The sequence below is a fragment of the Columba livia genome, chromosome 14 (assembly GCF_036013475.1).
Source record: "Columba livia isolate bColLiv1 breed racing homer chromosome 14, bColLiv1.pat.W.v2, whole genome shotgun sequence".
NCBI classification, from domain to species: Eukaryota; Metazoa; Chordata; class Aves; order Columbiformes; family Columbidae; genus Columba; species Columba livia.
Genome location: NC_088615.1, coordinates 3537102 through 3564790, shown reverse-complemented (window position 1 = coordinate 3564790; position 27689 = coordinate 3537102). Strand labels below are relative to the sequence as shown.

General features: G+C 40.7%; 3 long non-coding RNA genes across 3 annotated transcripts; 2 read left to right on the top strand and 1 right to left on the bottom strand.

Moving 5' to 3' along the window:
* On the top strand, positions 1 to 3013 carry LOC110359482 (uncharacterized). Its single transcript, XR_002414700.2, has 3 exons — positions 1 to 158; positions 279 to 364; positions 2972 to 3013. It is a non-coding gene; the product is annotated as an uncharacterized LOC110359482 (long non-coding RNA).
* LOC135575402 (uncharacterized) lies at positions 148 to 21000 on the bottom strand. Its single transcript, XR_010466099.1, has 4 exons — positions 20414 to 21000; positions 13247 to 13341; positions 9962 to 10064; positions 148 to 6726 (listed from the first exon to the last, which is right to left on the bottom strand). It is a non-coding gene; the product is annotated as an uncharacterized LOC135575402 (long non-coding RNA).
* Positions 17396 to 26813, top strand: LOC110359483 (uncharacterized). Its single transcript, XR_002414701.2, has 4 exons — positions 17396 to 18027; positions 21078 to 21224; positions 22230 to 22350; positions 22547 to 26813. It is a non-coding gene; the product is annotated as an uncharacterized LOC110359483 (long non-coding RNA).
* The last annotated feature ends 876 nt before the right edge of the window (positions 26814 to 27689 follow it).

The following is a 27689-nucleotide window of genomic DNA, read 5'->3' as shown; positions in this document are numbered from 1 at the left end:
TGTTATTCACGAATGAGCAGGCTGGTGGATCATATCCAGGATGTCCTGTATGACCTCCTATGCTGATTCCCCAAACACAATCCCTTCTTTAAACTGTGATCATCTTGAGAAACAGAATGGCAGCACTAAAGGACGTGCCTCCTGTTACTACTGAGACGGTTGGTATAACATTGCGTTTTATTCTGCAAAGAAAAAACAATCTTCAAAGCATTCTGAAAGGGAAAACTGATTTATTCTGAGAACTGAAGAAGAAACTATTCCATTTGTTTCATTTCTAGGATGTTAAGAAACGTACAGTATTTCCTCAGATAAATCGGATTCCCACTGGCAAATAATTCCAGCTGTGATCAGTGCATGCAAAAAGGTATTTTCTTTGCTTAAACAACTGCTTTGACTTCCCGTGCAAATTAGGGAGCTGTCTGTGCTAATTACCAGCTCTGATCGTTTGTTATCAAACTCATGCTATTTGTGCACACAGCTGAATCAAGTGCATGTGGATCTGGAACAGATGCTTGCAAATGCTCTGGGAATGTATAATCATCTTTCTAGGTTCTTGAAGAAAGATAGGACTTCTATCTGAAATACAAACCACAGTAAATACAAATATCAGGTGGCTGTTTAGTGGTTGTTAGCTCTTAAAATTGTATTTTCTTCCAGACAAAATTATTTTATCATAACATTTCAGTTTAGTTAGTAAAGCAAGTTTTTAATAAGATGTTGCTTTATGCAGCCATAAATCTTGTTATTGCATTATCCCATAAAATCACTGAAACCCATTGAAACATTTAGTTGTTGGGTCATTCTGGGAAATGAGATTAAAATCTTAAAAAGAAGCTTTAGCTGGCATACTCAAGAGTACCTGACATTCAGGCCTTTTACATATTTAAATACAGACATTATTATTCATGTACTATTTGTACTGAAGTATCTTCTGGGCTTCCAATCACAGAGAAAGGCATCAAAACAGCACGAAGTCTGGGTATCTTTGGATAAAAAAAAAGTTACACACATGCATCTTGGTGTTACAGCTAATTTTTGCCCAAACGATTTCTTCTCCAGTCACATTACTTAATTGTCAATTGAGTTTGATGTCAGTTGGTGACTACTGTGAAAGCTGAGAGGTGGCACTAGGGGGATAAAATAGAGAGGCCAATATAAGGACATACATGTTTCTACTATGCTTGTCTTCTTATCGCCAAGGAACTTCAAGATACCCATCATATACAACAGCAAAATCAAGCCTTACATCTTCTTTTGGCTGAAGGTTGCAGAAAGATCTTAGGTGACTTTCTGTCCCTCCAATCCTCACTGTCAGGTCTCATTGCATATTTCTTTGAAGCACGTTCACTAATCTGATGGTAATACGGATTTCTTCTCCCTATGGTGAAGGTTCATTTAGTGAGTCATTTTGCTCTCCTACGTAAAAGAGCTTCTACTTTTTTTTTTTAAATGCATAGCTGATTAAATCACAAGTAATTACTCCTCAGAAAGAACAGTATTTTAAATCTCTTAGACTTTCTGCCTTTCAAATCAGAGTGTTCAGTGAATCATCAGGCATTTCAATGTATTAAACGATTTCAGTGGTTTGAAGAAAAAAAACCCCTCTGATTTCCTGCTCTGAAGTTACTTTTGTTCTTGCTTATTATCTACTCAACAAAATTAGTGTTGCTAGCTCTCCCAGTGTGGCATATATTGATGGTTTCATGTGATATATTCAAAATATAGCAGTGACATCTACTTGTTAAAGCCGCGTCCAGGTCCTTGAGCTCTGTGTGTGAAGCTGACCCTCAGTTGCTGACCTGTGTAAAGATGAATTACAAAGAACTGCATCATGCTTTATTTTAAACACCCACAGGGGTGGTAATGACAGTCTACAATACCAATGAAAATTTGGGGGTTTAATATATATGCCCTGAGCCTACACACACAAGCATACGCTGGCTGAATTTCCAATTAGAAAATCAAAACTGCTGCCAAGGGTCTGATGTATTGAAGTGTTATATTATCGGAAATCAAAAAAATCTTGACTAAGGGAGTCATTATCGTTATGTATCCTCAGATGAAATGGCTTTTATTTTAAGCCAAGCTGCTCACTTTGCCTAAAATGCCTTCAAGGATTGTTTGCATGAATCAAGCAAATGAAGCCCTAACAGGTCCTTTGGATTGCACCATTTGAAGAGTTACCCTTGTAGAGTCAAATCTTTGATTCGCTTTACACTTAAAAAGGCATAATCAATTTTCTCCCATGAATAAATCATACAGTCCTGCGAGATGCAGAGTACATGGTACAATGTTCTTAATGTTCTTCATTGACTCCAGGAATTACAGGGTCCCCAAACCTTCTGTGTACTAGAGAGAAGGTTTGGTTTCAGCTCAGAAAATCCAGCATCTTTCATGCATTGTTCAAGTAGTGGAGCCACTCTTGGTGGTGTTCATAGCTGCCTGCTGCTATTATTCAATTGCTTGATACATCATTTCAGTTGAAAAAGCCGTTTAATGCATTGGTAGTGGAGTGCTCAGCTGGAAATGTGTGTGTATTACTTTATGCTTTGTGGCAAGGAGCTGACATTTGTTTTCATTAGCCACACATCATGTTGTTAAGCAAGTCAATTGCGCATAGTAAGTTTATATATTACCATCTCCCAACCGGTGAGCTAAAGATGATCTCCTCAACAATCAATATTGACATTAAACTCGTATATTTTCCTACAATGGTGGTGTTTTATCTACATTTCACATAAAGTAGATGAAGGAGAAAATTATCATACAGAAGGTTTTGCAGGAGGAAATGTCCATGATTCACTGTTTGCCAAATAGAAGCTATGACCTAGCATCTGAATCCCTTAGAAATGAAATTATTTGCTACTAATACCAGCAAATCAGTCAGTAAAAGGACAAGATATTCCACATCATCCTGAATTGAGCAGTATTGTAATCACTGAGTACATGGATACTTGTTTTTGTCTTTTAGGGAATACTTGCAGACCAGCAGGATGTGGACCTGGAAGGATGGGCGCAGATGCTGTAAGGTATGTGGAAGGGCCTATATTTATTAGCGCATCCACTAGCTTGGGATAGGATTAGCACAGTACTGAGAGACTAAGAATGTCATGTCAGTCACTGTGAGCGCTTATGGATATTTATGTTATGTGGGTAACATTTGAGACTCAGGTATAGATGGGAGGTGTGCTTGGAGCATGGTGTGGTGTGGCTCTGCCTGAGATAGTTGCTGAAAAGCAATGTGACATAGTCCTTGTTTTCAAAGAACACTGAGGGACGGGATATATCTCAGGAGGATTGAAACTAGTTCTCATTAGTTCATTGGTTCTAGGCTACTACTTCTGAGTAATGTGTGGTGAAGACTAAGTACAGAAGGAGCACAAGAAAGTCAGCAGTCAGCTGGAACGGATTTTTCCTCAGCTTATCATAGTGTACCCTGTTTCCCTGAAAATAAGACCTACCCTGAAAATAAGCCCTAGCATGATTTTTGAGGATGTTGAAAATATAAGCCCTACTCCAAAAATAGGCCCTAGTTACAGTTCATTTAAAAAGTCAATTTTAATAGTGTTCAGCAGATATACATGTGAAAAAAGACATCTTTTGGAGCAAAAATTAATATAAGACCCTGTCTTGTTTTGGGGGAAATAAGGTATCTTCTCCTAGCAGTGGATTTCTACAGCATGCTCTCTAATCCCTGTGGGTGGTCATCAAATAGGACACGTGCCTTGTTGAACAAGAACAGAGAAATTAACTCCAGGCTGTTTGATTTTGCTGCTTTAACTATCAGCCAGTGCTCTCGAAGCCAACACTCAGCAACAAGCCTTGGAAGATCTACTCAACATCATGCAACGGTCAGTGGTTGAGTCAAGGATGCACTTCTGCCTCTAGGTTGTGCGTGCTAAAACCAAGATAAATTCTGTTGTAAGTCTCCACAAGCTTTGTTTTAGTTCACAGTGGTCTCTTGTTATTGGCTCATTCTACATCTGCTTTTTAGCTGTTCTACACCTCTAAATAAGTTGTAGCTCAGCTGGAACATCAGGTGACACAGATACCAAAGAAAAGGTGCAACTCCATAGGCAGTGTTGTAGCCATACAACAGTCATTATTTTTCCTTGTTGCAGTTTTGTGTTATCAGATTATTTTTCTTTACTGGCTCATTCTTTTCTTCTTCCTTCTCTTTTGCTGTTCTTTCAAATCTTAAGATTTGTTTCTCCCCTCTGTACTTTGCCTACAGTTTCCCACCCCCTATTCCGCCCTCAGAAGAAAAACTGATGCTAACCTAATTAGCAGCGCTGTGCAGTGCATGCAGGAGCACAAGGGTGTTGGCATGCGCTTTTCAGGTGTTATTTAGACAGAGGCAGAAAGATGCCCATGTGCCGCCTTCTGGGAGTCAGGTGCTTTACACCTAAGGGCTCTGTTGTTAGGACCTCTTCCAGGTTGCTCTGCTGATGCTCTCTTTTGCCTCTTGCTGTAGTATTTGTAGATGTGATAGGTCTTAGCAACACTTTGACACCAAGTGGTCTGTGAATCTGTACTCTTTTCTGAAATGAGGTGAGACTCTGGAGCTGGAAAACTTGTGAGAGAAATATCATAAGTGGAAAATATTACTTCTTGGCCACTGATGAAAAGGAATGTACTTAGCCGACTGCAGAGATGTCTCCTTAATGGTAAAAGATAATTTGACTATTCTGATAACAGTAACGACCTTTTCAAAATTAAGTTCCTAATTTGTACAGTAGGGGAGAAACTTAGGTGCTGTGTTAGATGCTATGAAGAATCTTATCTTGCCTCCTGCTGTTGCATTAGACATCTCACTAGGTTTTAGAACACATCTGCCAGTTCTGGGTAGAGATCTCAAACACGCCAGGCTGTCCAAAGTGGAGATGGGTGCCCATGTTTGAGACTCTTCTGAATTATTGCTTTGTCTTCTGTTGTGTGACGGTATTGCTGCCTGTTTCTGGACCTTTATTTCTGTTTGGTTTTCAAGTCTCTGTAAGTCCAAAATCTACGGAACTGAAAACATCTCAGTTTTTTAATCTTTTCTTGCCTTACCTGTAGTGCTTGGAGGCATTATATGGCATGCTCCGATGATGTTGCATTCATCTAGGACATATCTACTAATTGAAGTGTCTGTTTTGCCCGCTTTGCAGCCAACTGGCAGACTGAATCAATCTAGAGGACCTCTTCACACAGCTGATGGCCTTTTGCTAGAGGAGATGGGGATCAGCACTTTGCACTGTTCGTGCTGTGAGCACCCGCTGCCTGGCCCAGGAACAGCCCCGTTTCTGGGCACAGGACCCTCCAGAGCTGCTGCCCAGTGACATGGGAGACTCAGCAAACAAGGAGACCTAAACTTCAGAAGATGTTGATGAGCATGTTGGAATAACAGTAAGTGACAATATAACTCTGGGAGACTTACCTTTTGGTTCTTGACAAAGCAGAAGGATGCATTTTAAAGTGGCTTGGTTTATCTTCTCAATTTGTATTCAGAACATAGAATACCAGGATGCTGTTAAATAAGGGTTGAAATCAAGAGCCTAACTCACTTTAGGTTTCATTACTTGTGTCTAATTACTGCAGGGTGAAAACCAGATGCAGATGAAGTCAGTGGGGGCAAATGCTGTTGATTCCAAGGAGGTGAGGATTCATCAGCTTGTCTTTTCCTCCTGCTAATGGTAGCACCTCCCTTTGATTAAGCAAACAACACTGTGAAGATAAAAGTAGTGAGTGTTAGAAGGGCATTTTCCATTTCCAGGATCCTTGGCCACATTTCTGTAGGTACGATGTTTCTTTTGGCAATGATACCTGCTTGTCAGCACTCCCTGCCTGGTGATTTCACTCCTGGTGGCTTCGTTGTCAAAAAAGGTTTCTTCATAGATACTTTAGTTCTGCTTTCTAAATTTGTTTTAATCTCCTTGTTTGAATCAGTGCTTTTTGGTCAGTTGGGGAGTCTTTCTTTAATCAGATTTTTCAAAGCGTTACTCTAGAGCCATCTCTGGGTGGCTTTATAGTAGCAGCATTACTTTTATTTTGTCTTAAATAGGAAATTCAGGACATCTGCACTTGGATTACTCATTTTGCTCCCACTTTGAAAAAAAACCCAAAACTCTAACAATTCAACCCCCACTCCAAAAGACCCACTTCGTGTTCCTCCCCTACAAGGAAACTACAGGAGCAACCGCATGCCCAGATGATGATGTTTGAGTCCAATAACTGATTACAAATCTTAATTTGCTGTTATTGGGAACTGAGAGATTAATCTTGTCTCTCAAATCTCATTAAGTCTGGAGGCTGGTAGCAGTGTGTGAAGGAATAAACACCCTGTCCTAAGGACTGATAACCACCCTGTGACTGTACTTGATAGCTGACTCAGCTGAGACAAACAGTGGAAATGATTGGCCTGATTCTGCTCTTCCTTGTCTGTCTGTGAGTTAAGAACAAGTCCACTGTAGTTTGGTAGTGAATACTCATTGGCTTGAGAATAATGTCTCTAAAACGGAGGTACTGGGGTCTTCCAGCTGAAACAGGGCGTCAATTTTCCTACCACAGGTTAGGGCTTTAGTCCCTGTTAAATGCATCAGAAGAGGACAACTGTCATTCCTCCTAGAGACAATCACAGCCTCTTCTGTCTTGCTGCAGCAGAACTAAAATGTTCCTTTTGTGACAGTAAAAAAGACAAGTAGGGTCTCTGTAGGCTGGTAATGCAGATCCAAGAAAAATCAGTACCTGAGGGAAGGAAAAGATGAACCAGTAACTTTACACAGAAGACTTCAAAGAATTTAGTTCACTGTGGTCTTGGGAAAGGCTGGTCCTTCTCTTAATATTCAAGAGTGAAAGGACAAGCAAGGCAGGGAAATCTAAGTCCCCCTCACTGGGGTGGGAACGGAGGACTCCTGCATGGTTTTGTAGGAAATCCCTGGTGGGATGAGAAAGGATAGAGCAAATTAAATCTGTCCATCATGGGCATGAGGTATGGCTGGGCCCAGGACCTGCTCCACAGTGTGGTACCCCAGTGATGCTCCAAGCAGGCAGAAAGGTGTTAGGAGGCCACTCAAGTGACCCCACTGGCTCTTAAAAATAAAAGCTTGCAGGCTTTGTGCAGCTCATGGACTAGTCGTGTTGAGCACTTATAAATCTCTGCAATAGCTTCCCTGTGGGATGCTTTTTTCTTTTCTTTATGTTAGTTCCTCTGCTCTCTGTTGGTAGCTTAATTGCACCTTATGTGTTTTTATTTTGCTTATTATTTTGTACTGTGCCTGTTTAAACTACAATCCAGGCAAGAATTATGAGGTGCTCCCAATAGAGATTATAGATACAGGGTGGGGAGTGGTGCAGTCACTTAACTAGTAAATGCCTGTGCCAGTTCAGAGAATTTTGCAGCATCAACTGTTCAGCTCGTGTTGATGTTCTAAAAGAAGCAGATGCACAAGACAGCACTATTTATTTTAGTCCCGTATATACAGTCTGCTCTTTCATTCTTTTTACAGAGCAGCTGGTTCTTCATACAAGCAATTCCACTCCCATATAATTTTTTTCTTTCTTTGAAGACTGGACAGAAATATATGCCTAATTCATGGTATGGTGACATCTATGGCTTCAGCGGTGACTGTGTCTGTTTAAGAATGGTAAAACTGATAGAAGAAGTCACAATTTTTCTTATGTATTTCTTTTCCACAGGACCCCAGTGGTTGTGACAACATTGTTCTTGCAAAAGCAAGGGGTTTTGTCACTCCCCCTTACAACTCACCCTTTCTGTTGACAGTCCTGTTTGTTCAAAATACTGCTGCTTCCGTCTCTGTCATTTAGAGAATGGTTCATTCTCTCCTCTTTGAATGTTTTCATACTAGAATTAAATTTCTTGCTCTGATGCTGCTATACCAGTCTGACTCCAGCCTGTTCCCTTCTCATTTTCCCTCCCAAAGTCTCTCCTTAAGTGATCGCTCTCTCTTTGTTCAAGTGCCTCCATAAAACAAATTCATCTGTGAACCTTTCTGGAGCTCTTATCAAACAAAGCACTTCTGTGGGATTGCTGACCTGTTTAAAGCAACTCAAGTGCTTTGCTTGGAGGTGGCAGCTCTTTGTCTATTGTATTTTCTGTTTCTAAACTGCATCTTAGAGCAGACCTGTAAGCACCTCTGAGTGCACCGCACTTTCTGTGCTACAGCAAGCATACTTGATACCCACTAAATGGCAATCATTGCCCCAAGCTGTGGTTCCAGATATCAATGCAATGTCATAAATGAAGAATGATTAGACTCAGATAGCAGGCAAAGGGGAAGAACAGGTTTATTTTGAAGTGACAAACATTCAAACATTGAGGAGGAGTGAAAAAAAGCAAAGCTGCTATCAAGCAGAGTGCTTTGTAACATCTTCCACGGAGCTTCAACCCATATTTAATGTAACAGAAACTACGAATCTCGTAAAGCAACTCAGAAGAAAGAAACACAGAGCACTTTGTACCCCTGGTGTCTCTTACTGTTGCTGTTTTATGGTTCCTTGAGCAAGGATTCATACTTAACACAGAAGTTTTTGTTAAACAAAGTATTTTACTTTGACCTGCTGTGATAAAAATTGATCATATGGAGTTGAGGTGTGATATCTGATAGTTTACTTTTCATAGCCTATTTCAATTTGTAACTGTGGCATTTCCCAACTGCCTTAAGATAGAAGAAATAAATGAAAAATAAGCTTGAAACAACATTTTTAATACCTTTGTCATCAACCGTTTTCTCTTTAATTAGAAGCAAGATAGGAAAGTGCTTTACTGCGTCTGTTTTCATACACTTCCTTTAAAGAGGAAGCAACATGAATGCTGCTATTCCAGCCATACAAATTACAAGTTCCCTTTCTCTCTCAGCCCTCTACCAGGTGCAGTACAGTAAATTGAGATGTAAGGCTAACTGGTTGCAAAAAGCTTGCTCTTTCCAAAGGCAAGCACAGAAGTACTGCTCCCAACCCATCCACCTTCTTGGGACACTAAGCATCCTTAAAAACCTGCCCATAGGAATCTGACTTTACCTAACACCGTAAAGATACTTGAGCTATAAACAAGCTATCTTTGGGGCCAGATGCAACCCAGTTGTGTTGTGCTTGGTCCCAGCTAACTCATCGTGCTGCTCAGAAAAAGCAGAAGCAAAGAGCAGCTGCTCATGTGGAAATCCAGACAATGCACATGGGGAAAACACTAGACTTGAAGGAGACATTTCAGAAAGACTGTGCTAATGGAGGTTTGTCTTCCACAGGTACTGGGACCACGGCCAAAGAAAAATCTCAGCCTACTGAGCCCAATACCATAGACTGGGCAGAAAAAACACCTGTTCACACTGTGCCTTCATCTTCCCACTCAACAGTTTCCCCAATGCTCTCTGTACACATCCAGAGCCAGACAAAGCTTTGTTTAAGGTGTAATTAATGTGCAATATTGTGCAACCTTCCTTAAATCATGCCAGGCAGATGACACTGCAGCTGCTCAGAGATAACTGGAACACCACCATAGTTGCTACCAGCAAAGCCAGGCAGGGATCCAGCCTCCGAACCAGATGATGCCCTCATTACAAACAAAAGCTTGTGGAACAGCAGAGTTCAGCTGGCTCCAGCGGCTTTTGGAACTACTGCTCCTCATGGTGCTGGATGAAAGGACAACCCGAGAAGTTAGATGGGACCAAACACACTAACAAGAATTTGGCTTGCTTATGAGAAATAAGCAGCAACTGACAGAGAATTTTCATATTGGGCCAATAGGTAAAAACAATTGCTGGGCAAGTAGGATTTATGAGGTACACAGGTATACTGATGGCTCCTTTTACATGCTGTAAGTCCCAACAAGCACATCTCACTCATTATTCCTGTCAAGATCAAATGCTGAGTTAAAGAACACAGCATATAAAGTACATTTCCTGGTAGACTCTGATGAATTCAAGCTGCATTGCATTATGTGTAGTGAAGGGCAATAAGTACTTACTGCTGCCTGCTTCATTCACTCCTGTAGAACTGATTCACTGAGTTTTCTTCCAAAATGCTGCAGGTGTTTGGGTAGATCCTTACTCTTAACTTCTTTCAGTTTCCTTTAAACAACAGAAAGCAATAAAATAAGTAAGAATGAACCAGAAAGGGGCAACACTGTGTATGTCAGTCATCAGAGGCAGCAAACGACCACTCTTAAACTTAGACGCAACATTCGCAGAAGTGTAGGAATTTGCCTACTCACTTCATCATCTTCTTGCAGGCACTGCCTGATCCTGGAATCTACAATAATATCAATTTAAAAGAAAAAGTTTCATCAGGACAGAGTTTTGAGCCATACAAGACTGCAGAATTACAGCCACCCACAACCAGTTGCCCAGTCTCTTCTGCCCTCACACATACATAGATACACAACCCACACACTCCCCGTCTTCTGAGAAGATAAAAACTTTTCATTCAGAAGTCGCAGAGCTTCAAACGCCTCAATAAGCTCTGCGTATTTTCTAGGTAGACACATAATTTCATAGGGATGAATGCTAAAAAATACGCCAAATAGTATTTTTCTCCCTGCTTTGATGTCATCTTGACCACTGTCACCTCTTAGTCGATGATATTGTCAGAGTATAGTCATCAGAGCTGGTGTCTGGCTATGTGACAGATAACAGCAGTATCTATCCTCTTGAGAGGTTAAACACAGCGGAAACTGAAAAGACTTATGTGGACAAGCTTGACAAAAATGCTGTTTTCTACCTGAATTACCTGCCACTCAATGAGTATCCAGCGTGGCCTGTGTGCTACTATTATACCATGCAGAAGAATGTCCTGAACAAAGGTGGTGGTGCTGGCGCCTCAGCTTTCAGCAAAACAGAGCTGGCAAGTGGGGTGTAATAGACATTTCTCTTGGACCACACTTCTACCCATAAAGGAAGAGGATAAGGCCCACTGAGAGTAGTATTCTCATAGCCATGGGATCTTGAAATAAAATTTTATGTCTATAAAAACTACAGACTCCTGCTTTAGTGAAGAGCTAACTATGTAAGCACCTCAACCAAAAATATGAGCTGTACGATCATTGGTACATTTTAGGTATGTCAGGCACTGCAGGTGGAAAAAGTCTGAAGCCCTCTTTAAACTGGAAAGTAAGAATAATCCTTCTTTATGGTAGAACTCTAAACTGTCCTTATTCCATAGCTTTGCAGTGGAAAACTTTATCAAGAGACTAAGGAGTAAAGACAATTCTTGAAGCTATTAGATCAACTTACAAAGTACAATTATTATTAAAACTGTTGTTACTAAGTCAACATCAACACTCATATGTCTACACTGAACACCATGAGAAGACCATTGCAGACTTTCATCTACATCAAAGCCCACCACAAATGAATTTGGCAACCCTTGGCAGAGTGAATGGGAGGAAAACTTGACAGCATCAGTAGCAGACACAATTTGATGAAAAAGACAATATCAGTGCACTCGAAAGAAAATCTCTGAAGCTACCCAAAGGCTTCAGACATTCCTCTGAGGGAGAGCTTAATTTTCTTGCTCTCCTTTGCTTAATTTCACAAGGATTGCCTAGAGTTTGTTAGTGCTGACCTTGAGAACGGTTTGATTTTAGCTTCTTTAAGCTGCTCCTGGTAGCAGTTTAAATCTCAGTTGCTGTCAAACCTCTCTGACCTTGAGTCAATCCATGTCAAAATGCTGGTAAACAAATACATTTCTTCTAGATTTATATTTGTGACATGCAAAAATAAAACCATGCCACATTATACATACAACACTAACGATGTTTTATGGAATTATATAATTATTTTTATAATTATCTTAGAAGAGTGTGTCTAGAAGATGAGTTAAGTTCTCCCAGTGTAAGTATAATAAACTGTCAAGCCCATGCCGCGTGTCTCCAGGGAACAACAGTCACCCTTCCCTATAGAACTCCATTTCCAACTAGTAGCCCAGTTGCCAGTACGAAGAACAAGCAATGGCATTGTTGACTTTAACAAGATACAACCAAAATCCCAAGTTCAAACACCTCGTATTCTTTCATTTGTTAGAAATTTGTACCTTTTGGGGATAGATCTGTAAGTATTTTATAGAAGTGTGAACAAAAATCCTGGATGCAAACAAAAACCTTGGACCTCCCCTGATTCCTGCAATGTCATTGTCTCTTGCCTTCAATATATTGTTGCTATCATCGAGTCTACACATTTGTGACTTCTGTACAAACGAGATTTCAGCTTGAGGAATTCGGGTATGCAACTGCTATTAAAAAGCTTGGAATAAAACCCCAACATTCTCAAAATGTGCATTTGAAATAACTTAAAAAATCCTTTCTTCACAGGATTTTTTTTTGTTGAAATCATAGGTTTTAATGGCAACTCATAATAGAAACTAGATGTTGAAATGTCATTTTGATATCTCTTGTGTCAGAAAATTTTGAAAACTTATATCATATAGTCACATTTTCTTCAACGGCTTATTAAACAGGATTTTCATTTTTAAAACTGTGCTAAATTTTAAATTGCTACATGTCATATTAATACCATCCAAAGAACAGCAAAGTATCATGTCATGCTATGTATTTATGTATGTATATATTTTAATCACCATATAGAATATAATAGCTACTGAAATATTCTATTTCTTTTTTATAATAATTAGAGTTTACTTAGCATGACATAGGGATCTTTAAACTACCTTCTGTTTGTAGCACAACAAAACAAGAGTCAGGGATGTTCATCCTGTCTGTCTGCAAGTCAGAGGTCAATGCTAGAAACTCAAAAGGTGAATGGGAAGAGGGAGATGAAATAACTGCTTTATGTCTTCAGCACAGTATCTATTTTGCCACTTTTGCTGTAATCTACTTCATGTAGAAGTAAAAGGAGTTTTAGTCTGGAAGCTACAATCTGTACTGTTTATAGTCCCGGGTCTAAACAGTTTAATCTTTATGTTTTCCTGTATCAAAATGAACAGGTAAAGTAAAATCCCTACACATACCAGCCAGTATTGCTGGTTATAGCTCTCCAGTGTTTCACCGTCTCACATCACAGCCAGCTCTTCTTGGACGTAAGATGATTCTGCATTGCTAGCTAAACCTTATATGTACATTTATAATAGATGAATAAATACGGATGTAGTCTCGTATGGAGACAGAAGCAGCATGACTTTTCTCAAGGCTCAGAAGTTATTCCTCTTCTTTTTGTGATACCAAGAAAACTTTCTTTCTGTGACTTTAACTATGACCTTTGAAAGACAAAAAAGGAAATGTATAATTATTGCCACTTACTTCTATGATGTTCCCCTATTGTGCTCTTCATAAAGACAACCTACAATGTTCTTCGCAGTGGTACCGTGAAGTTTCACCTTTCAACGTGGTTGTGGCTGGAAGAAAGGGGTTGAAAAGCAGTTTAAGAACTGTCTCCTATTTCTTTGTGATAATGGATGTCTTCACAGCAGAATGGTTGTATCAAAAAGAAATGGCTAGTTTTACTTATAAAGCTACATACCAAGCCACATGCAAAATATGCACCTCTGAATTACTCTCTTTCTCAGAAAAGGACTTTGCAGCTCTAAACCCATTGACATAGTATACTGTCTGGTTATTTAGATGAAAAGTCCTGTCCAGAACATGATCTGGCTTCAAAAGAAACACCTTCATCAATTTAGCTTTTGTTTCCCATTTTCTGATTTTTGCTCAAGTGTCTTTCATGCTATCAATCTTAGGTGGTTCTGTTTAAAAGATACTCTGCCTCCCCACTGTAAGAAATAAATAAGAACATCTGATTAGAGAAGTGCTCTTTCAGTTCCCATATCCCACTTACGCTCTCCTGTAGTGCTTTTATAATTTTCTACAAGATGTTCTAGGTCAGTGGTTGGGGCTTTCATAGTGGAAGCGACTTTGCTGCCATTGCTGAAACTAACAGCACAGAGTTTGCAATAGCTTTGCCAGTGACTGAACTGGCCATGGTTATAATGGTAAACTCCCCTTGGGTAATATTGATTCCATTGTTACCACTACAGAAGCGCATTTGAAAAAAACGCTCTTTCTTAAATACTCATTTTTTTCTATCTTCCCCCCTTGCAGTGCCTGATGCACATTGGACCTGGTTTGTACAGTAATGTGGCACAGTTTGTGTCTGAGACATTGCAGACTCAAAAAAAAGCAAATGCCATTCAGGGTACAGATTGGTAAAAACTGCTGGTTCACATCCCTTTGTTGGGGATGTGAAACACAAAACACAAAACGCACAAGGTGTTCTTGGAGCAGAGACAGGAACCTCTTATCTCTATTGTCTTGGCAATACGCTATGTTGTTGGATCAGACTTGGGCCCCTGCATGGGTCAGACTTGTCCCTGTGCCTCCTGAATCCTTTTCTGAACTAAAAATCAGCTTCAAGAGAAAGGGCTCTAGATAGTACTTTGAGGTTTTCTAGCTGGAGGTGTAAGAACTTGTGCCCTTTTGGCTGCATGTAAGAAGTTGAAGTGTTGAGATTCTCTCACATGTCCTCCTCTAAGATATATTTAAGAAGAGAGGGGCCAACTTGTAGTTTCGAAAGAAAAGCCAGAAGCATGTTATGTGCAAACAAAACTAGGCTGGGAATCCCAAAAGGGTCCAAGTCCTATGCCCCTCAATTGATGCTGAATAAAGCATTTAAATTCCAGGGAGGGGAAAGAGTCCGGCTGCACAGATGTTCACTGCACCACCCTCACTACTCAAAGTTTTCAGCTCATTCCTTTCTTGGTGAGTCCCACCCAAACATTGTTAAAATGGCTGATAGATAGGAGGATGGATGGAGACCCTCCCTGTAGTTCTTGTGCATTGTCAATGTCTTGAAAGAAGATGTTAGTTATGAAACAAATACCAATCCTCCCAAGAACCGTGTAACAATGCACAGAGGAATTCAGAGATGGTGAACCTTGGGGATTTTTTATGGAGTCTGGAGAGGTCCATTGGCTTGAACAAATCCACGTGGAGTTTTCAGAGCCAGTGGAAAAGTTTGAAATTATTTAGGCAGTAAAAGAAGAGATTACGGAGTGGAAAATTAAACTTGATCATCATAGTATTAAGCAGCTATTGCATAATTCTCTAGCTCAGCTCCTCTTTTATCCCAGCTTCTTTATATGAATTGCTTTTTGCTCAATTAATGCTTTCTAATATAGGACTCATATTACTTATGAATTATGATTCTTACAAAGCGTTTGGAAATCTTCATTTTCAATGTAAGCCTGTGTAGAAGGAAAAGCATTGTAATGTACCTGGTTCTGATAGGCTTCTTTGTCCTGCTGTAACGACCTTCTGCTGAGGCTCAGCTGCATGCTGCTACCTAGTTTATGGTGGCATGGAAAAGATACTTAGAAGACAGGTTTAAAAAAAAAAAAAAAATCCTCATGTTTCTGGTGATTAATGCAAATTTCAATTAAATGTTCTTCCTCTTTCAGCTCCTGTAAGAATTCATCCAGAGCTGAATTTTTCCTTCTCTCCTGAGCTGTTTCAGACACAGAATGGTTGGCCACCTAAGTGCCTTTCTCTAGTACAAGCATGTGTTCAGGGACATCAAAGTAAGTTCCCAGTGAAAACCGGTTGTGCATTACTTAATTTCTCAGCACCACGTGGAAGCTTTTATTTTCTGCTGCAAAGAACTACTAAGTCAGACATACATGGTGTCCTAAAGATCCTTGAGGCGTAATGACTGATTCCCTACTTTTCTTGTACTCAAAAGCATGTTTCCGTAGAAGGTGCAACGTTGTAGTGTTTGTGACTACAGACGTGTCATGAAGTCGGGAATCACCTTGAGACAATATGATGTAGAGTAGCCCTCTGGAAATTATGCCATAAACCAAACAGTCCCTTAGTGCTCCCCAGGTTTCAGGGAACTCAAAGCTGGTTTAAAGCCGTGTCTGTTTGTATTTGATTCCACTGCAAAATAAAGCACTGATCTAAACTGACAATCCCAGACTCACTAGTGGAGACAGACATATTGCAGGATAGGAAGGTGGTTTCCATGACATGCAGCGCCCTGCCATTCTGAACACGTTTCCATTTTCCTTTAGTATCAGCTTTGCCACAGCCATGAGAATTTAATTTCAGAGAATGCAGTCAATATCTAAAAGTGGATGGCAAAACTGGCATGTAAAGGTGGAGGGCAGAATTTACTTATCTGTAAAAAGTCAACTATCCCATTACTATACCTTCTAGATTTCACCTATATTTGTATTCATTTAATACACACAGGGAGATAGCAATGGCTATTGGATGTGAAAAGAAACATCTCAAGCTGACACCTCAAGCTGGACTAGGGAAGCACGAATTGTTTCAGTTCATATAAAGGATGTACATCTTGGATGCTTCTTTTGTACACCGTCAATGCCTTTTGTTTGGGAAACGGGCCTTATGCTCTCTAATAAGTTCTCAGGAGGCCAAAGCTTCAGCTGCTGTTCAACAACCATTTCTTTAGGGAGATAAGTGCAGTGACACCCTGTCCCTAAACAAAAGTTCTCACTGAAATTAGTAAGTCACAAGACTTGCTATGAACAGCACTGACGAACAAGAAACATGACAAATTTCCATGGGAGTCTGGGTGTGCGTGACCTGCGATTGCCCAAAAGAATGAGATAGAGAGTGAAGAAAGGATGAAAAACTGAAGGTGCAAAACCTAAATACAGCAAGAAATAATGAGTTATAGCTGAACTGTTGTAGGCAGTCACCAGTTTGCCCAAATCTGGTTAGCCATAAGCCTCTCACATGGTTTGAAAGCAGATGAGTGGCTTTTTAGAAAAAAACTGCACAGATTCTAAACCAGGACAGGGAAAGGCAGCACCAGAAAAACCCATTCCTATTAATGCTGTGGGAAAGGGATCCTATAGCTGACCTGCATTTGCTCAGAAACCACTGTGAGGAAAAGCTTTTAAAAATGCAAGTATTTTCTTCCTCTCCCTCGTTCGCCTGCCCCCTCGCTGCTCCCAAAGCTGTGTCATACCCAGCTAAAGAAAATCCTGCAACAGCCATCTCTGCCTGCCCTAACAGACTGTGAAAGATTTAGTCCAAACTTCTGTTCTGATCATGTCATGTCAGTTCTCTCCTGGCGCGAAGGGGCACAGACCAAGTAAGACAGATGCTTCAATCTTCCAAATAGTTGTCACTTCCCATGACTGTCACTTTGCAGAATTGTGACTTTCTAATATAGCAAACCCTGTAGGGATGGGAGAAAAATAACTCCTCTCATTCCTGACTGGTTTGGGATTTTTTTTTAACTCTTTCCCTGTGAATAAGCCTATCAAGCAAACAATAGTTGAATGAGGGGCACTGATTGTGCTGCCACAGGACAGGGAGCACAATAAAGTTCTCACTCAGCTGATCTGTGGTGTAGACACCGTCCCATTTCTGCAAGCAAGGAGCACAGTCAACCCAAAGCACCTGCAGGAAGGTGGGGTAAGTCTGAGGGGACAGACGTGAGTCACAGGAGAGATGGTATGAGCACAGTTCCTCCCCTTGTGTTTACCTATAGATGCGGAAGGATATTTCCTTGTTGTGTCTTTGCCTTGTCTAACACAACACCGATTTCTATGTCTGCAAGTGGAGATGGAGGCTGTGCAGGCTTGTGGTACACGCACGCACATGACAAAGCGTTTCCTTGGCAACAGAAATGCCATAAAAGCTATCTGAAGAATTCCTTAGGGCTGTGCAACAAATAGAAACATTAACATGCTGAGACCTAAATATAGCATTATTTTAGTGCTGTTCATCCAAGTCTTTACTTAGCTTCAAGCTTGTATCTGAAAAAAATGCAGTCAACAAGACATACAAGGATGTTTTCAATATTTTACACTGTTTTGCTTTTAAATAGTGCAAGAATAGAAATGGGGAGGGGGTTACAGAGGGCACCAGCCTGCACTTTACTGCAGAATTACATCCTTGACTGACTTTGCTTTGAAGGTGCCCTCGATTAGCCGTGGAAGGCTCCTCAGTTCTGTCAGCAGCACAGGCTGAGCTGACGTGGGGAACAGCTGAGTTCTGCTCATTGGCCTCCAGAGCAGCGAGAAATCAGCTTGGATACTGCAAACACTGAGGTATGAAAAGAGTACACCCAAAGTGGCTTTGGCTGAGAGTACTTTGTGGTTGTTTGGGGTTTTTTTTGTTTGATGGTTGTTTTTTTGTTTGTTTGTTTTTCCCCCTTCAACGCTGGGAGGTGGGATTACAGCTGAGACTTCTTCCACTTCGCTTTAGAGCGCAAGGACTTAGCCATTTTTGTCTGGGAACACTTCAAATACAGCGTCTAGACTAAATAAATATGTAAACCAAAAAGGCAGACAAATGACATCCAATGACTCGCAAAATGGCCCAAAGATGAACATAGGCTCCCTGGGAATGAGGCCTCTGGATGCCTTAAACTGCATCTGGGCTCGCTTAAAAGTTTCTTGAAGTAAAGGAAAAACGGTCAGAGATAGCTTCACATTACAGATTTCTAATAAATCTACAATCATATCACTGCTGATCCTCATGAGCTTCCCTTGGTCTGTTTTATATGCTCTTTGTGGTGGGTAAGACACAGGGCCATCAATTTTTATAGCAGATTGCCCTTCACATGCTGAGCCACAGGGCTGGAAAAGCAAAGACTGGATTTTTTCTCTGCTGCTGTTCCCGGGCTCATCTGTGACTCTCCCCTCTATGAGACAGACTTCACACCTGTAAAACTGCAGCAGTGAAGCCTATCTTGGAGAAATACACAAAAGGTTGCAGCTCAGAAGTGTTTTGTATCAACTAAGTGTTATTTAAGCTGATGAAGCTGATGCTGGATGTCCAATGTTTGGTTCTTCACACAGGCTCTGTTGCATTCTCATGGTTTGACAGTGTAACTCGAGGGGAGGAGGATGAAGGCAGTGGAATCAGCAGGAAGATTTGTTTAGCAAAATATTCTTGTGACTATTCTGTGTAATGATAGTGCATTGTATTTAGGAGTGAGACAAAGAAGATAGTGATCTGATGGCAAATTTATAATGGAAAGCTTTGATGGGTAAATGCACAGTGTCTGGACATGGGAATTTTATAGAGCAGCCCCCAAGAAACTGAAACGGACTTTACGCCTTTATCATAATAAAAATATGACAAACTTTTCCTCTACAGCAAAACCATTTCATACTTAGGATGAGGAAGCTAATACATTTATAGGTGATTTAAAAGATCAGAGGAACCTGTGTTAGTAGCACCTCTGAAAGAAAAGTCTCTGGACAAATGAGGCAGAAGTAGCTTCCACTGAAAATAAATATACAGAGAATTCTGGAGCCGTGGAAAGGCTGGACGGGAAGAGATCACCTAACTCTGGCAATTTTCAGTGATCTAGGAAATCGCAGAACTTCCGATACTTTCCCATGGAGACAGGGTTTTGTTTAGAAATATCTCAGGCATAGAGTGCTACAGATAGACTTTTCCTGATTGTATTTTGTGAAACCTTTGAGAACACCCAAAGCCTTCCCCAATCCACAGAACAGAAGGTGAGATCCACACAGCAGCCTGAAAGCCCCACACTCTGAAGCAAGATCCTAAACATATTTTCCCCATGTCTAAGAGAAGCTTGTCTCACCCATTAAAAGGAGACAGGGATGGATGTTCCTTCAATGATTCATGTTAAAAATGTTTTTTAAAAAGCATACAGCTAAATTGACTCAAAATATCAGTGGGAAATTGAACCTTTTGTGATATGAGATAATTCCTTTAATTATGTTTGCCTGCAGCTTTACATCTGTTAGAAGTGCAGTGCAAATCACTGAATAACAAAAGAGCTTCAGAGAGTGCGAAATAAAGAAAAAAGTCTATAATCAACCAGCTCTTCTTTATGTGCTTTTCCCTTTGCTGTCTTTAATATAAAAGATATTCCTGAAGTCCCTGGCAGGTACTGGAACGCAATGCAGCTCTTGCTGAAGCACAGGGGTCTGGGGAGATAAAGCTTACCAAAGTTTATTAGCTTGGAATCTGCAATATTTAAATGTCTGTTCAATGTTCAAGATGGAGCCAAAGTCAGACCCAGGGCTTTCTGCACCACAGCCTGTGCCACTGTGGGGCTTGTCTTGTACAGAGCTAATTAAACTACCTCCAAACCCAGAAGGTCCTGGTTCCCACAAGAGCTGATGTCCCATCACATACACACTGCATACAGGCAGAGTGAAACGCTGTGAATTTACAGATGTTACAGTCTAGGGCTGGCAAAGGTATCTGCTCACACTTAATTTCACATGCTGTGACTTTGATTTATGGCACTTCAGCTGGAGGTGAGGCCCTCCCAGATATACGAGCATCCTATTGACTCCAGGGCTCTGCTCTCGGCATACAACATTAGGTGATGTGCAAACCGGGACTGAAGACCTGAGCAAAGATCAAACCCTGAGCAAGAAAGACTAACAGAAGAGACAGAAAAAACAGTAAAAATGTCATAATAAAAGCAAAGAACCAATAACTCACAGGGTAAATGAAGTGTTATTCCAGAACTCTCTGCCGATGTGACTCCACCACAGCTACACACAGGCTGCACGGAGGCTCCGAAACCTAAAGGTACAAAGAACGTCACCTTAGCATTAACCTTCATTCATTTAGGGCTGGAGGTACCTCAACTGTACTTGTTACTAGATTAACAAGCAAATATTAAGTTAATATAAATGAAACAGTCCACAATAATTTGGCTTAATTATTCAGAGAGAAGTCTAGCATGTGGGTAAATAGCTTTAAAATTGCTAAATACTTTGACTCCCCATATAATTGCCTGTGTAATTTGTGTTAATTGCATGTCAAGTAGAGATTTTCAAATTTTAATCAATGCTTATTTATATCAATTAACATTATTACATTTCGATAATCTTGCCATGGCACAGTTACCTAAGGATAACTTTTATTTCGGGGTTTTTCCTCATCTCTTTTGCAAAATCTCTTTGAATCCCACTAGCGAGTCACAGACCCCATCCAGATGTTTTGACTTAATACTTTCTCTTTCACTAAGATTTGCCACCATGACTTCTCTATGAGACATCAGTATCAGGGTAAAATAAACTGGGCCAGACTCCATGTGATTGAAACTGTTTATGTTATAAATAAGGGAGCAGGGGTGATGCTGCTTTACCTCTACTTTCAGCTTTCCATAAGACACCTCTCCGAGCTGCCCATTGCCTTGCTCAGCTGGGGAAGAGCAAGTCAGCAGTAAGTCACAATCAGACCTTTATCTGTTGCTGGAGAACACAATATTACCGAACATGTTTCAAGTTAAAATGCCATTAAGTAGGTAAGTCAGCAAGGTAAAAAGGCTCTGTAAATATGATGGATTAGAAATGTTTCCTACATTAATATATTGATCCATTTTAGGGGATCCTTTCTAGTGATGAGATGGTGTTCATTTTCTCGTAGAACATATAGAGGATGTTTCTTTGCAAAAAGCAAAGATTGCTGAGCAGTGCTGGGTAAAAGGCAACACTCACACGCCTCTTCTTCAGAAACAGGAGATTTGGGCCAACGCTTGCTGAAATCTTTTAGAATCATGGGCAAAATATTTATGATTGGGGCTGTAAACAAGGAAGATCAAGGCCAAAATAAGCTTATCTGAAAAAGGTTTAAGCTCTTGAAATAATAAGAGGACTGCTTAATCTCTGTCTTCAAACTAATGCTCACTCCTGTGGTATCCGCAGGGCAGACATAAAGCCATTTAAAGAGAATCAAATGAAGACAAACTCCATTGCCAGAGTGTGGAATTACTTCTTGAAAGTAATGAGAGTCATTCTGTAAAAGTACGAGCCTGTACCAGAGATTTACGATAATATTTTTTCCCAAATCGCAGTGAAGTGTTAGGATCAATGAATAAATAAATGCATTTTAAAGATTTGAAAGCTTTAGCAGAATCAAACCACCTGTGTGAATGTCAAATGTTCTTTCTGCTTAGTTTGTAGCCTGACTTTCAATGCACAAAAGGCAGTATGTAATTCCATTATAAAAAGTAATGAAACCAATACTTTTTCAGGCATCAATATTGTTTAGGAAGAAATTTCACTTGGCTAGCTGAAGAACAGAGATTAAATTGGTTGGAAAAATGGCTAAGAAATGGAGAAAATTATTCTTCTATGTTAGGTTTATATAGGAGTGTCACAGGAAAAAGATTGCCCTCCTTGCAAAGAACAAAATGCAAATAATATTCCCAGGGACACACAATGTATCTGGCTTCTCTTAACTATATTTTACCAACCCTGACACTTCTCCAATTATTTGCATTGCTGTAGTCTCTCCTCTGTATTTCTAGGATTCATCAAGGAGTGGAAATAAAATATCCAAGGACAGAGGAGAAAAGAGAGGAAAAAAAACCTCATGATAAATCATCTTTAAAAACACCAAAGCAAACTTGGAAAATCCAGGAGCTCCAGGTGATTTCTGGTTTGGACTAATAAAACATATTTGTTGTCAAACTATTTTCAGAGAAACCAGGGCCAATATAAAAATTTATGTTTTTATTAATTGACTGAATCTATGTTTCTGTTGGAACTGAAATCCAATTTTAAGTGCCGTTTTGGAGCTAGAAAGACCTGAAATCAAGTTTTTTCTTCTGTCACTGACTTACAGGCCAGACCCATCTACTTGTAACACGAGTATAAATCCAGAGTTACTCCAGAAAGCAACTGAAGTGAATTCTGCACCACAAACTTCTGGAAAAATACAAACACCAATAAATGTTGAAAGTACCAGCTGGGTGTACCATCCACTCATCTAGAGAAAACTGTTTTCCTTCTCTGCTCAAGTGGCTCCTTCTGCCCTGGAAACCCTTTCTGAAGCTGTGGACATGTCAGAGTGGATGGATAGTTCAGGAATGCCATTGGGTTTCTAACTCCCCTGTTCTCCTGCAAAAGGCAGTTCAAGTAGTGACTCTGAGCACTTTGAAACGTCCTCAAGTCACTGGCTGAGCCACTGCATGGAAAGCACACCTCAGTGTTAGTAGAGACTAACGCACACCTCAATGTTAGCAGCGACTAACGCACACCAAAGTGGAACTTTTGCTCCAGGATGCCAGTTTGCTAATGATATTAATATTTGGGGTGAGAAAACTTTCTTACTTCAATATAGGAGGCAATGTATGCGCAACCAAATTCAGCATTGCTGCCAACCTGTTGTAAATGTATGACACAAATGGAAAGGGACTAGAACACGAGGCAAATCCCTTGCATCCTGTAGCTTTACATAAACATTCATAGAAACTGCAGCACAGAGCTGTCTCTCTACTTCACCAAATAAGCTCTTCAATTAACTGCATGGTGAAGCTGAGCTCTTTTAGATGGCTGTCTTTGCATTTAAACAGGGCTGAATCCTTGGCATGCAACATGGCTCCTAATAGCAGCTACTGTGTAGATATTTTGTAAACTGTGTCTTTACTCATTGCAGAGTGAATACGATTGGACATGCTTGCTGAGCAGAAAAATATCCGAACATATAAAGGAACCTGTTACAGAAAATGCAAATGCCAAGGAACAAAAATACCTCCCAAATGACTCATCGTGAACAAAAAGTGATGCTGAGAGATCAGAGGATATCTAAGAAACTAAGTCACCAGGGAGAGAGCTTTGCCACACCTGCACACAGCATAGCTGGAGAAATTAGTTTATATTGACACCGTGCTGCTGGGCTCTTGGGACAGCTGGGCTGGCATCAGCTTTGCTATGGATGTCCATGACTCATAGTGGTCCAGGTGAAGTTTGCTCTGCGGAGGAGATCCGTTCTGGTGCTGGCCAGCACTTCCCATGCAAAGTTCCGTGAGCAGGGAGGGTTGGAGCTGGCTGGGACTCAGGAGGGGTTTTGTCCTCCTGGAATCTGCCATGAACTGAGGGACACTTGCTGTACTGGGCATTTCATAGCAGGTCAAAAAGTCCTCCTTACTGATGGGTTTTCCATGGGTTTTGGCAAGTTGATCTCTTAAATGCTGTTGAAAACCCATGTGCCAGTAAGTGTCTGAAATGGCAAGAAACATGACCTTGTTCCCTGCAAATCCAGTCTGCCCCACAAGCCAGCCCAGTCTGGGTAAAGCAAGATCTGAGACAGATGGCCACTAATGACAAACAAAATTATTATAACTCCATGTTAAGGCCTTACAGCATCACAGAGCCTCTGATTTTTTGACATTGGCTCTATACAAAATGAACGTGTTAAAATTTTTTAAGCCACTTTTTCCATTTCTTCTCAACACTACTTCATTTCCTACATTGTTTTCTCAGGGGTGCCAGTTTAGATGACCCAAGTTTCTGCTTTTAAGCCAGTCCTACCGCTTCTCATATGAATTTATTTCTCAGTCTAATAAAACTAAGTATTAGCAACTGAGCGAGCCCTGGGTGAAAACAAGCCAAGCTATTTTTCAGCCTGACAAAACTGAGTCTGTGGTGTGAAAATGCTGGTTTGGATACTCAGCTGTGCTATCTGTACATGAATCCACTACACTCAGGACTTAAAAGTCTCTTACAAACATAGGATGCCCTGATCATCTTCCACAGAAACAGCTGCAGTGTGGGTTAAGACTGGATGGCAGTTTTGTGCATTGCTCCTGTGTCCCTGATTTTAGAGCCTTTAAATACTATTATAGACCACATATAGTTTTCCCCTTTCCGTGAGTACAAAACCAGAAGACACTGTATTTTCCTCTATGGGAGTTTGAAAGTCTTGCCTATTTGCCTCTAAGGCTCCAAGTCTGTTCCTGGCTGCAAGGTGCATGCAAGGACCTTTACATCGCAATGACAATAGAAAGTAGCTTTAAATAAGGTGGGAATACAACCACATTACTGCCCCAAAGACCTCAGCTATACATGGACCAGGCTGCCAAAAAGCAAGGAGGCAGGCACTGGGAGTGAATAGTCAGTTATTCCTTGGTACAATTATTCCTTCTGCCTAGAAAGGCAGCTGTAGAATCAGCAGTGCCCTTTGAGCAGCTGTCGGCAGTAGTGGGAACCCAGGGCAAGCTGTGTTCCAGGACCTTCCCTCCTCATTCTATCCCATCCCATCCAGCACCTGAGGAGGGGGACACACAGTCCCCCAGACACCAAGCCAGTACAGAACTTGCTTTCCCTACATTTTTCCTCAACACCAGCTTGCATTTTCATTTTCTAGAAGTTTTACCCGGGCAGATACATTCCCTCAGCTAAAAGAAGCTCTTCACCATTAAACCAAGAAAAATGAGGACAAACTCTGCTGTAGGCTTGTTTTAGACTCTGCATGCGAGATTGAGAATAAAATTGGTAGCTGAAAGAGCAGAGAGAGCAAAGACTCCTCAGTTCTTAATGTGTTTCAGGTTAGTATTTGCCTCCTGCTTTACTGTGCTCCAAAGGCAGCAGAGCCCTGTTGGTCCTTTCAGCCCACAGTCACCAGTGCCACGCATTCTTCTTATTTTAATAATGTCTGCCCAACAGACCTTTGACTTCTAGAACTTTCCTTTTGCCTACAGGCTCTGCCCTGGGAGTGTTGAGGCCTTTTCTTATTTCTCATAATTGACAGCACTGAACCACAATGTTAAGAGGTTGGGGTTTACTAATTGGCTCCTTTGCCTGAGGACTAGAAGAGTGAAAAAAAACACAGGCTTTTTTATTTTTTAAGGGGGGAAAAAAACCCCAAACAACCTGTAATTAAGTTACAAATATCAGCTCAATGCATTATCTAGTTACTTGTTGTCGTGCAGATGCAATACATGTGTGTGGCGAGGGGGCAAAATGTAAGAAACAATGCTCATATTTGCTAGGTATCAAGCCTCAAGCATCTGTTTCTGTTGAAATGTATTTCCATCTCCCAGTTCCCTCCAAGATGCGGGTATTGAGGGAGAGGATAACTTTTCCCAGGCTGGAAAAGATGATACAGTCTGCTCAGATACAAGCCCAACAAATTCCACTTGACATTCATGAGGCAACTGGTGATATCAGCCCCCTCCTGTGAACCAGCCAGAGGTTTTGCCATGAGTTCAGACTCAAGCAAATGGTGTTCTGGGCTCAAATGTGGCATTTTTCTTGTATTCACTGCCCCAGGCTTATCTCCTGGGAGAAAAAAAGAAGGAAAGCTTGAAGAGCAACAAAAAAATAAGTGTCCTCTCTGCATCACATGGAGTGAAATATTATACTTTACCATCTTCTTTGTAGTCATTACTTAAAAATGCATCCACCACTGTAAAAAACACAACTGCTAGAGCCATGGTGGTTGCATTCCCTGGCTGGGACATGAGGGAATGGGGCTGCCACACGCCTGGTTGTGCTGTCATGTGTGCCCTGCCACAGTGGCATTGGTGACGCTGCCCTTGATGGGTAAGGCAGCACCAGGATTGCAGCCATAGTCCCCAAAGGGGAAATCAAAACAGCTCCCTGATGCTCTTCCATCTTTCCGCCACTCCCAGCTCTTACAGTCTTGTTGCATGGGAGGAAAATTGATATCTTTAATGAAAAAAGTGAAATAAAAGCTGGTAAAAACTGCTGGAAATCAACACAACTTTTCAGGCTTATAGCAATGTGTTTGCAAGTACTGAACTCCAGTGGCAGCTCCAGCCTTCATTATACAGGTCTAATACAAGTTTCTTAAATAATAAATGTACATTGTTCCCTCATAGCATCAAAGAAAAGGGCTTGATTTTTTTTAGTCCTTTCCACCTTTAATTTCAAACCCACACTAGTGATTGCACACCTGCAGAATGTGTTTTATGGTTCCCACAAACTCTGAAAATGGGATTCTTGAGAATATACTGATTCTTACTGCTTAGATATATAGTTTTGTAGACCCATCTCCCACTGCCTCTGTATGTATTTTTCAATCACCAGTTGATATCTTTCAGATTTTGTTTTTCCATCCAAATAAAAGTCCTTTTTTCCTATTGAAATAGAAATCAGTGCTCAGTCTTCACGAGCAATTGCATTCACAAACTGTTGTTCACAACTGGTTTCAGCAACAGCACCAAAACAGCTACCCGGTGGGTGGTCATAGAGGGAAAATTCTTACAAGGAGGAAACTTTCAGTGGCAACAATTTTTATATATTATAAACATAATAAGCACCCCTGTAGAAAAACAGATCAAAACTCTCAATTAACCTGTTTGAGCACGGAAGATCTGCTTAGACAAATATAGAGCATCTGCCATACATTTTGCTTTAAAGCCAGCTGACGCCCTATGGAGACCTTTGAAAACAAAATACATTTGCAAAAGCTTCTGATTCTCTCCAACCTCATTGGGTCTTCATCTTCCACAAAACGAGAAAAAACCAAAAAGGCGAGAAAATAAGACATCAAGATGCACGATGTCAATAGAAATGCAGCATCTATCATGAAAAGTTTAATGACAACATCAGTGGAGTCTTCTGTATCTGGCAAATCCATCAGCATCATTCTGCTGATGGGAAAAAAGCCTAATAGATTATTCAATATTACTGCTGTCTTCAAAAAATGAAAAAAATCAGGTGGGAGTGTCACCTGACCACACTGAACACATTTTGAATACCTCCCTTTCCCCTGTCATTAAGAAAACTGTTACTTACACCATTAATGATTACATGTCATTAATAATAGGTACTCAAGAGAAATTACAATACTGTGCAAGTGCTGATTTCCCATAGCAAGATCATTTTAAATATGGGCTTTGACATGCACCATGCCTGATTAGGTTTTTTTGCAACCATGGTATGTGCTGGTAGCAGTTTGGGAACAGAGTCAAAGGGACTATTTGGCGCTGGAGACTTCTTCCCTAGTGCCGGGGGGTGGC